Below are 11,581 nucleotides of genomic sequence, written 5' to 3'. Positions count from 1 at the left end.
CAAGTAAAAGCATTTAAATGTACATATGTAAGTATGTAGCTACAAAAATATGTAAATATGTACGCATACATTATTGACATATTTTATATTTTTACTATACATATTGACATAACCGCCTACTACATACATAGCTACGGATACAGTTTCGGACAAATTAATAGGGTCGCGATATTTTATCGCTTTTTTTTGGCTATTTTACAAGTACCACCTGTGTGTAATCAAATCTTGCAATGCATTTTTAACCAAGTTCCCGTTGAGCTAACGACTTGCAGCTTAAAATTTAGCCCAGAACCCGATGGCAATGCAATATGAAAGAGGAACTACAGTGCAATTTGGGCTAAGATAGTAAAAAGTCTTTGGTAAACCAAATGAAAGACGGATGGTAAGATAGTTACATTTACATTTGTTATTCTAATACAAAAGTCTTAGAATAAAAGCTTTTTTACTCACCACTCTTGGTGAAAAGCTAAATTAAGAGAAAGCATTTGTATACCGTTTAGTTCGCATCGCTCCGACAGTCGCAATGGCCGAATGAGCAAAACACTGGTGCACCTTTCGAGAGATGCAGATTCGAAACCTCGTGCAGTATTTTTTTTCCTTTTTTAATATAATGCACTTTTATTTATTGTATTAAAAGGAAAAGTATATATATTTTTGTTAATATCAGTTAGTTTATAGAAACTTATTTCATTTATTTTTTTTTAAATATTTTATTGCTTTTTTCATTACATTTTTCGAAACGTGTTTAATTTTTTTCTATATATTTTCCATTTTTGGATTGAATATTTTTAATTTTTTCGATTTAATATTCATTTTGGTTTAACATTTTATTAAAAAAAAAAAATATCTATATATATAATACGCGAAGGGATTTTTTGTCCAGCGTAAAAGATCTGTACCGTTAGCGGGATTTTCTAAAATGAGATGTCAATTTAAGCCCTTGGTCTATATAGATGTGCAAACTGGTTTTAGTTTTTCGAAAAGAGTTGCCACCTGTTGAACAATCAAACTCAAATTATTTAATAATAAATGCCATCTGTCCGCGCCGTTCGTTCGATCTTCCGAAATGAGGTGTCAAATTAAAAGACTTGGACTGTAGATGCGCAATAATGTTTTACTTTTTTGAAAAGAGTTGCCACCTTTTAAAAATTGAAATTCAAATTATTAAAGATACAAATCAGTTATCACAAAATGGGTATCAATCGAAATGGTTTTTAAAAGCTTTGTTTCTTAGCTGAACTATAGAAGGGTTGCCACCTATTTAAAAAATCATATTAGGTATTATAAATATGTATNAAGTATTTTAAAGAGGGTTGCCACCTACTTGAAATGTTGAATTAAGTTTACTTATATACAAGCTATGTATATGAAACATAAAACTATGGATATCAAACGAAGGAGTGTTAAGAAATCTTTAGATTGAACGCTAAGAATATTTTTGAGGTGTTAAAAGAAGAAGGTTTCCACCGGTTAAAATTTAAATTCAAATTATTTTATAAGTTAAATGAATTATTAAAATATGGGTATCAATCGAAATGGGTGTGAAAAGGCTTTATTGCTGACCTTTCTTTAGGAGGGTTGCCATTTGTCGAACAATCAAATTCAAATTAGTTCATCACTTTATTGAAATAGATTTGTATCACAAAGTCAGACGAAAGAGATTTAAGACGATTTTATTTTGAGTGAAAAGGAATTTCAAAAATGAGAGATCAAATTAAAGACCTTGGCTGTACCGGGTACATATATGTGTGATAAAGTGTTATTTTTTTAAACTAAGAACTTTTTCCATCGGTATATGGTGATTTGGTGAAACTAAAAACATGCACTATGCGAGACTGCTCTTCACTCAGAAACGTCTGAACAGGTTTAGATGAAATATCGCACTCGGATCTCTTAAAACTCTGAATAACATTTGAAATGTTTTTTAAGTTTTTGAGATTAAATTTTGGGCGTTTTAATTTCATGCGGGCTCACTACTTTTTTCCTTTAATTTTTAGGATCTTATTTTATATTTTATTTCAAAATTTTATTTTTATTTTTAAAATGTAATGGCCTTATTCATAAAAAATAAAGTAGCTTTATAAAAGGTTTATAAATTGAAAAATGTATGAAAACGTCAATTTATAAAGCTCTTTAAACCTACTTTATTTTTTATGAATAAGGCCATAAAAGTTTAGCATAGAAATAGCTTATGACCTGGGTTAACATATAGCATATATTTAAAAGAGGGTTACACCTGCTTAAAGAGTTAAATTATATTTTAAATTATAAGCTCATCGAAATTTTACCGTTTTTGGAGGTTAACCGAGATTTCAAAATTTTGTAGTACAAAAACATTTTGAAAAGTGTAGCCACCTATTTGAAAGACAAATCTAATTCTTCCATAAGCTAAATAAAGTATTAAAATATGGATGGTAATCGAAAGAGGCATAAGAAAACTTCCTAGGTAAAATATTTTTAAAGAGGGTTGCCACCTGCTTAAAAGGTAAGTGTAAATTAAACCAATAAACTAGTAAAATGAAACATTCTAAAACAATGTCAATTCACAAAAAAAAGATGTTTAATAACACCCCTATTGCGAATGTCGACTCGCAGTAGATAAACGACTATTAAGCGATTATCGATTATCGATGCTATTGCGAGTGTCGCTTAGTCGCTCAATTAGCGACTGTGAATACTTTTTAATCGCTCATCCTTCTATTGCTGTTTTTTAGTCGTTGGAGTTTGCGTTTATAAAATTTACATAAGAAAGTGGTACTATAATGGATAAAAAGTAAGTCAATTGAACTGGAAGTTGTAAAAAATTGTGAAATATACATATGCATGTATGTGTCTGAATTACAGATCAAAAATTATAAGCAACAAAAGGCAACTTGCGCGGTTGGTCGTACTGATGCAGGAGAGTGAAGACATAGGCAAAGGAATTTCCGGAAAGAGTAGGGTAGGAAGCTCCGCTTCTATTGGAAAAGATACATATACAATATTTCTTGTGCATATAACACCGGCTACGCCATTCACAATGTTTTTGCGCAGAACCAACATCAAAAGTTTATACAAAAAAACTGCATAATTTATTAATTGACTAGTGCTCGGAAATTTGAAATCTTTATTTTAAATTAAAGTTGAATTCTTTCAATACACTTGTTATGTTGTTATGTTAAAGTTTTTAAACTCGGGTCACGCGTTTGGACACAAAAACCCAACATCATTGTACAAAAAACTTAACCGTACCGTATTTCTTAAACTTCCATAAAGTTTATTAATGAGGAAAACAGCTTTTCCTGCAAATCATGTAAAGCCTAAAAACCGTGAAGCATCGGGAACGCAACTTCTATTCATAAAACTCACACATGTACATACACCTTCCAAGTCCAAGGGATCCGACGAATCTCGCAATTCCCTCCTTGCTTTTGCCAACTCTACTAATCTATTAGCTTCCGCATCATCTTCCTCATCACTAAACCATATTTCAACTGTGTCCATTTTTTAAATTTTATAATAAAAGCAATTATTTTAAAAATGATGTAAATAAAACACTCAAGAAACAAATGTAAACAAACAAACAGCTGTTTACAATTCTGTCAACCATTCACAATAGTACAAATTTTTATCGATCAAGTAACACAATAGCAAAATAAAAGATGATCGACTCGATCGACAAATTTCTATTCTACTGCCAGTAGACACTCGCAATAGGGGCCTAAAGCTTTATCTCGAAAATATTTTTAAAAGTGGTTGCCACCTGTTTGAAAACCAAATATAATTTTTCCATAAGTTAATTAAAGTATTACCACATAGATGTTAATCGAAAGAGGTATGTATAAGAAAGCTCTGTTTCGAAAATATTGTAAAAGGGGTTGCCACTTGCTTAAAAGTAAATTTAAATTAAATCTAAAAGTTAGTTCGATGACATATCACAAACTGATGTCAAGTCGAAAATATTTTTAAAAAGGGCTGCCTCCTGCTTAAAAGTACGATTAAATTGAATAAGTGATCTTTACAGCAAAGATTTTCCTTCTTTCCAAGATTTCAATCTATTTGTTCTGCTTAAGCTAAATGAATACAATAAAACAAAAAGTGTAGGTATGTACATAAGTACTATATGCTTTTATTCAGATACATTTTTGAAAATAATTGCCCTACGAAATATAAGTATGTATATTTTTATACTGGAATTTCATATATTTTATTTACTTTTTTCAAATTTGAAACGTTAAACCGAACTTCACGCGGACGCTGTTAGTATTTATGTATAAAGCTGAAATGTAGCTCTGCTCTTAGTTACTTATTTAGTTGACAATAACTGCTGCTAAAAAGGTAGCTAAAACCCAGAATTATTGACCGATGACATGCCATGACACGATCATTAATATTTCCTGAAGAAAAATAATTCCAGCAGGGCGAACGAAGTGTGCAAATCGATGAGCCTTCTCATGGTATACAGATATGCAAACATGTAGATATGTATGTATGTATGTTAGACTGCCGCACTCCCCATACAAAAAAATAAAAAATCGGTACTGTTTTTCCAATGGAATTATAAAATCTATTATATTTTAAGACGTCCACAAAAATATTTAGGAAAAATATTACGATTTAAGCGAGCTTGACCTTCAAAATGGAGTCTTTTATGAATAAAAATAGTTTCTTAAAGATCTTTTCTTTTAAATCCCCTCAAATGACAAAACGGTTTTAGCTTACAAAAATTACATAAAATAACAAAATGAACGGAATCGTAATAATGAGAATTTGATGCTGTTTCTTAACTTTTTTCAAAGATTTGTATAAGAAAAACTTGAATAACTGAACCTAAACTCTAGCGATTTATACTTGTGAGGTATCATTGGATAGGTATTTTCTCACCCTACTCACCTTACTTCTTTGCTAATAAGTTCATTCAAAGGATGAAAGAGAAAGGTGGGATGAACGAACATCATTCAAAGTTGAATTAAGATGGGTTGGTGTTTGAAAAAAAAAAATTGAAATTGGGACACGAATGACTTTTTTGCACATAAATAAAAAATAGTGGGAAAATACCTTTCTCATTATTAGGATTCCGTTGAAAAGATTTTTAAATATTTTTATGCAGATTTTTTTTCAAAAAGTTCTTTAAGAAACTATTTTTATTCATAAAGTTATTGAAGGTATTTTCAAATCGGTCCAGCTAGCTTAAATCTTAATATTTTTCCGAAATATTTTGGTGGACGTCTTAAAATAGAATAAATCTTGTAATTCCGGTGGAAAAATGCAACTTTTTTTGGTGATGCAATCTAATGTATGTATGTAAATGAGTAAATAAAACAATGACAAAGCGGTATCGTGCGACAGCAACAATTATCAGCCATTCCACAAGTAAAGTCGCAAGCAAATAAAGTGCATATGTACATACATACATACCTATGTACATATGTACATAGTTGCGTCTGTCCCTCCCGCCTACCACTCACACGACAGGCGATCGCTTCGAGCTGACGCAGAATTTAAAAATTTCGGCAAGTTAACCAACTTTTACTTAAGTTTTCTTGGCGAAATTTTTCGTGTGTGTGTAATAAATAAAATTGCCAATACGGCTAACGGCAAAGGCAACAACAGCAACAAGCCAATACATAGTGACAAAAGCGATGTTGGACTAAAGCGGTACGTAGCGGTCGTAAAACGCAACAGCAATAACTGTTCTTTTGTTGAAAACTGAAATTCCTGTCTTGTTGCTTCACTTTTTTTCGACTTCATTTACAGCTTTTTATTGGTGTCTTGTTCTTTTTTCTTTAATTTATTTTCATTTTCGTTCTTTCGCTTACTGGTTTGGCAATTTGTATTTCAGAAGCTCCAAAATATAGCGGTATTTGTTTGTTGTACAAGCCAAAACATTGCGAGCGGTCTCGACGCGGCTCATTGACCCCAACCATGACGCCATACATAAAGAGTGTTGCTAGCTGAGCAATGGATAGCTACATAAACGCTTTTAAGCATTTTTATTTCGCTTTATTTATTTTTTATTTTTATTTTAATTTTTATTTTTTAATTGTTTGTAGAGAAATGCGATATCTTTTTCTATAATTAGCAGTTCTTTAGCCATTGCAGGTATATACAGTGCATGTACATATGTATGTATGTATGTGTTCTTTTGCATGTTGCTGAGACGCCTGGGGTCTGAATAATCAACTACTTACCACTCTTTCCCTCAGCATGAAAACATCGTGTTTAGTAATTTTAAAAATCTTTCAATTTTGGATTTCCTGATATTTTTAAATTTTTCATCTCCTCGCCTGCGGGATGTTCTTTGTTCACAACTTAGGGCTTTACTAACATTGATAGCCCAGTTATGAATACTTAGTACTGCTATACCATTTTTACATAAAAATCTAAACCCAACAGAATTATACATATGAAGTGCTATGCGTTGGGTAACCGCTTACACGCGAAGCCCATTTAACTGAGTCCTTATGTGACATCTCTCATGCAATGCTAAGTATGCATAACTGAGCTATAACAGAGAATAGCAAAATACATACATAAATACATATGTATATTATCAGCAAGAGTTAACAGTATCGTTATCCACCCGCAAAGCCGTTTTCTGATTGGTGCATGAGGCATTGGTCTACGAGGCAACTGCACGACCAATACGAATAGCTGTCCAACAAAGCTTTAGCGCATTGTTGTAAGGATATTTTGTAAATGCTACCCTTTTACGGTAACTTAGCCAATTGCAAGATATTTTGCGACATTTTTGTAGATATATGTACGCATATGTATAAATCAAAGTACATACATGTATGTACGGCAGATTGCATTGAGTTACAGAAACATCTTTCGTTTTTGTCAAAGGACTCCCTGAGCATATAAATAAGCATCCTGTGCTAAAAATGTTGCAGTCGGTAATGGCCATTGGCCATGCTCGAATAGCTAAGACAATTTTAAAAGTGAATTACTAAAAATATTAATCAATTGTTTCAGAAAATGTGAACCTCTTTGAAAATTTTTAAATGTAGTGAAATTGTCATTAAAGCTTTATCCAGAATTGCAGCGGACAACGGCAAAGAAAGCGGTCGGCGGTTAACGGCTGTTAAAATTAAAACTAACAAAGGCATATGGAATGGCGCATAATTGCGGCGGCAGCGTTTTTCCCGCCGACGTTTTTCGGTTGATTCAAATTTATTTCTATTTTTTACCGCCCAGCGGGGACGACACAATGTGAATTTTTATTATCTTTACAGATTTGCCCATGTTTTAATCCACTTTTATTACCAGAAAATCTACATACATGCACGTACCGAAAAAAAAAAATTCAATTTTAATGATAACTTTAAAATCAAAATGACAACTGAAGGAAGCCGCCATGCGCCGCAATTGTGTTTACTCTGACGGATTTCACTACGACAGCTGTTCACCTGTTCACTTACCGCCGACCGCTTTACCGTCGTCCGCTGTAATTCTGGGTAGAGCCTTAAAGTTTGAAATACACATTTAGATAGTGATTTTATTGTGAAAATGTTACCAAGGTATGAAGTGTCTCAATGTTCGAATCAGCAAAGCTAGTTTTTGCGAAAAACAGCAATGTATAAATATGTACATATGTATATAAATACATTAAGTTATATTTTGAAGCAGAATGACCACAGTATATTTTTTAAAAGTGGCCTTAATGCTGATCATTTTCTCTGAACAAAGTCAAAGTCGTTGAACATTAAATTAATTTTAAAGAAATGAAGTTTTTTTTCAGAAGAACACATGTTTTTTGGCGAAAAGCTTGCTTGCTAAAGTATGCGTTAAATAAAATGCACCTAGACAAATCTTCTGGATATTTCGAATTTTTCGGCAGGGTTTCTCAAACTAGTGCCAATTGGAAAAAATAAGGGTATCCCTGCAGTGAAACCGCAAGCTATTTAGTCAGGAAAAATTCTAGTTGGATAACCGTTTGATCATTAAATACCAATATTAACACCTTTTTAATGATTAATAATCAATTAAAAGTTGTTAATTAATCCGTAAATTTTGATTACATGATTATTTTGTTATTTTTGATCATTATTAATTATTTTTGACTTTTTTAATTACACGATTAATATGATTATTTGATTAATTTCAATTATCAATCAAGAAGCCAAACTATAGACAAAAATTAAGAATATTTAATAACTGCATGAATTATTTATTTATTCATTTTTATTAAAATTTTAAGCGTTAAGTAATTTCTTTTATAAACATTTAAAAAGAAATGAAAATGAAAACTTTTATTTTTATTTAAATTCACTCGAACTTCTCACTCACTTAGACTGCATCACCAAAAAAAGCTGCGGTTTTTCCGGCGGGATTACCAAACGTAGTATATTTCGGAAAAATATTAAGATTTACGTGAGCTGGACCGGTTTGAAAAGATTTTCTCTAAAAATTGAGTTTTTTTATGACTAAAAATGGTTTCTTAAAGGATTTTTTGGAAAAAAATCCCTCAGATGACAAAACACTTTAAGCTTAAAAAATCTACTTAAAAATATTAAAAAATGGTATCAACGGTATAATAATGAGATTTGCGATGCTGTTTCTTAATTTTTTCATGATTTGTGGAAGAACAACTTAAATAACTGCTCCAAAACTTTACCGATATAGACTTATGATGTATCAGTGGAAGGGTATTTTCTCATCCTTTTTATTTCTTTGCAAAAAACCACATTCACATACCATTTTTTTCTTTATCAAATACCAACACAACTCAACATGGAATGACACTCGTTTATCTTACCTTTCTCTTTCATACTGTAAATGAGCTTATTCGCAAAGAAATTAAAAGGGTGAGAAAATACTTTACCAATGATACCTCATAAGTCTAAATTGGTAAGCTTTTGGCTGAGTTTTTCAAGTTTTTCTTAAACCAGTTTTTGAAAAAAGTTCAAAAACAGCATCACAAATCTCATTATTATGATTCCGTAGAAATTTTTTTTTTTTAATATTCGTATTCAAACTTTTTAAGCTTAAACTGTTTAGTCGTCTGAGTTATTTTTTACAAAAAATATAAAAAAACTGTTATTATTAAAAAAAAAACTCAATTTTTGGAGGTATTTTCAAATCAGCCCAGCTCACGTAAATCTTAATATTTTTGCGAGATATTTTGGTGGAAGTCTTAAAATGTAATCGATTTTATAATTCTAGTGGAAAAACAGTACCATTCTTTTTTTTTGTATGGGGAGTGATGCAGTCTACTGTTCATAAGTTGACTATGATTACTCGGCCGTGCTATCATAGTAGCACAATGCCACTAAGTGCATTTTAAAATTTTCAGGCAATAGCCTCATGCGATTATTGATTATATATTTTGATGTTTGTATAAAATATTTTATTTTTATCATTATTTTTCTTTTAATCAAAATATGTTGAAATAAAAGTGAAAAAAAATAAATATTTTGCCAGAACCCCCACTGTTTGTTTAAGGACAGGAGTAACTTCGTCTTGTCCGCGTTTACCACCAGAGCCATTTGCTTTGCTTCCTTACTTAACTTGAAAAAGGCAGTTTTTGATGCCGAAGTCATCGGCATACGCCAGTAATTGCATGCTCTTATAGTAAATTTTACATGAGCGTTTGAGTTATGCGGCGCTTATTATCTTCTCCAATATCAGATTAATGAAATCACACGAAAACGAGTCATCCTGTCTGTAACTTCGTTTGGCAGCAAACGGCTCGGAGAGGCTCTTCCGAATTCTGACTGAGCTTGTGGTATTGCTCAACGTAATTTTACACATCAGTTTCGCGGGGATGCCAAATTCAGACATTGCGGCGTTTAGGCAACTGCTTTTAGTTATTTTTTTTTCCAAGATTTGGAGTACCGTGAATACCTGATGTATGGTGGATTTGCCAGGTCTAAAGTCACAAGGCCCAATCAGTTCGTTGATGCAGGGCTTCAGTCTTATATACAATTCGCTTGATAACACCTTGTGAACAACGTTATTTAATTTTTCCGAGGTTTCAGACCAAGGGCCATCGTTTGTGTGTATTATTGGTAGGAGTTATTCTTTGCTTGATCTCCAGGATGACAGTATTGTTGGTGCTAATGCTCGAATTAATGAATGGCTTGTTTATCTCCAGGATTTGTTAAACTATCAAAATCGGTTCGATGGTGAGTTTTCCAAATCCGAAGCCACACTGATATGGTTCAATCAGTTGGTTTATGAAGGGCTTCAGTATTTCAAACAGTATCATCGATAAAACCTTATACGCAATGCTAAGAAGGCTTAATCCACGATAATTGGCGCATATAGGGGTATCTCCCTTCTTGTGGATTGGGCAAAGTACACTGAGATTCCAAACTTTGGTCATGTATTCATTAGACCAAATTTTGCTTAACAGCTGTTGCATGCACGCTATTTACCAGTTCTTCGCCAGCAGCTTTGTACAGCTGTATTTTTGCAGAAGATAAAACCGGTCCTAATACCATTAGTTTTCTGCCTTATTCTTGTTTTTTGATAGAATTTTCGGTTCGCATTCCTGTCTGTAATAATTCAAAAGGTTCCTTTTGGTTTATTAAAGATGACACAACGACGAACCGTTTTATTTCCAAACCAAATTTGACAAGGGATGACGGAAATTCGTTCCAAATACTCCAATAAAAATATATACACATTAGGGCGGGTCAATTTCTATGGGAGATTTTTTCGACAATGAGCGTATAGTACAGGAGGACTCTACGTATGATTCTAAGCAAATTTTCCGAAGAAACAATGGGTCTAAAATCAATTTGGAGTTTGTCAAATTGCTAAAATAGGTTTCTTAGCAGTTTGCTGTAGTGTAAAAAGTGCTTAAATTTTGTATAAAAGCATGCTATAATGGGTGTTCTTGTATGAGGAATCCATTCCTGCACTTATCTTTTTCTTAAAACTTTCGCCAGAGGGCGCAGCAGTATTTTCTTCGAAAGCTATTTTCGCAATTTGGCAAACTCTAAATTGATTTAAACCCATGGTTTCTTCGGTAAATTTTCTTAGAATTACTCGTGTAAGCCTCCAATGCTATACGCGCATATAAAAAAAAAAAAATTGGCCCGTCCTAATATGCAGACATATACCTCTTATGCTATAAAGAACTAAATTTATAAGACAATCTCAGGTGGTTCTCGTTGAAGTATACAAACAATATTTTTGTTTATATTGAATATGTTTGTAACCAAGTATGCACATTAGGCCGTACACCCCTGAGTCTAAAGTGTTTTTTCAAAACGATTTAGAAAAAAATTTACCCAACCAAGGGTCGCCTTTTTACATTTTTCTGTGACACCTATCCACATTCGAAAATACAATGTTCTTATGTTTATGTTTATGTTAGTAATTAACTGGAATAATCAATACATCCTTACAAAAGTTTAATGGTTTTCGGCGAGCTTCAATTTACTCCTATTAGGGTGGTACGTTAGGTTGATAAGAACTGAGATCTGTAGTGCGATTCACTAACTTTTAACAATGCGACTTGTCGAGATGTCAGCTAACAATTTTTGTTGTTTGCAGTAACGATTGTGCGATTCATTAACTGTGCTGCGGCTAATGGCCACAAATCCCTTGCATATGCCTAGGCGCTCGTGTGTGCACAAAGTTGACAAGC

The sequence above is a fragment of the Rhagoletis zephyria genome, unplaced genomic scaffold, assembly GCF_001687245.7.
Source record: "Rhagoletis zephyria isolate East Lansing unplaced genomic scaffold, Rhagoletis_zephyria_1.1 Rzeph_scaffold_00001, whole genome shotgun sequence".
NCBI lineage: Eukaryota > Metazoa > Arthropoda > Insecta > Diptera > Tephritidae > Rhagoletis > Rhagoletis zephyria.
This window is presented reverse-complemented; position numbering follows the sequence as displayed.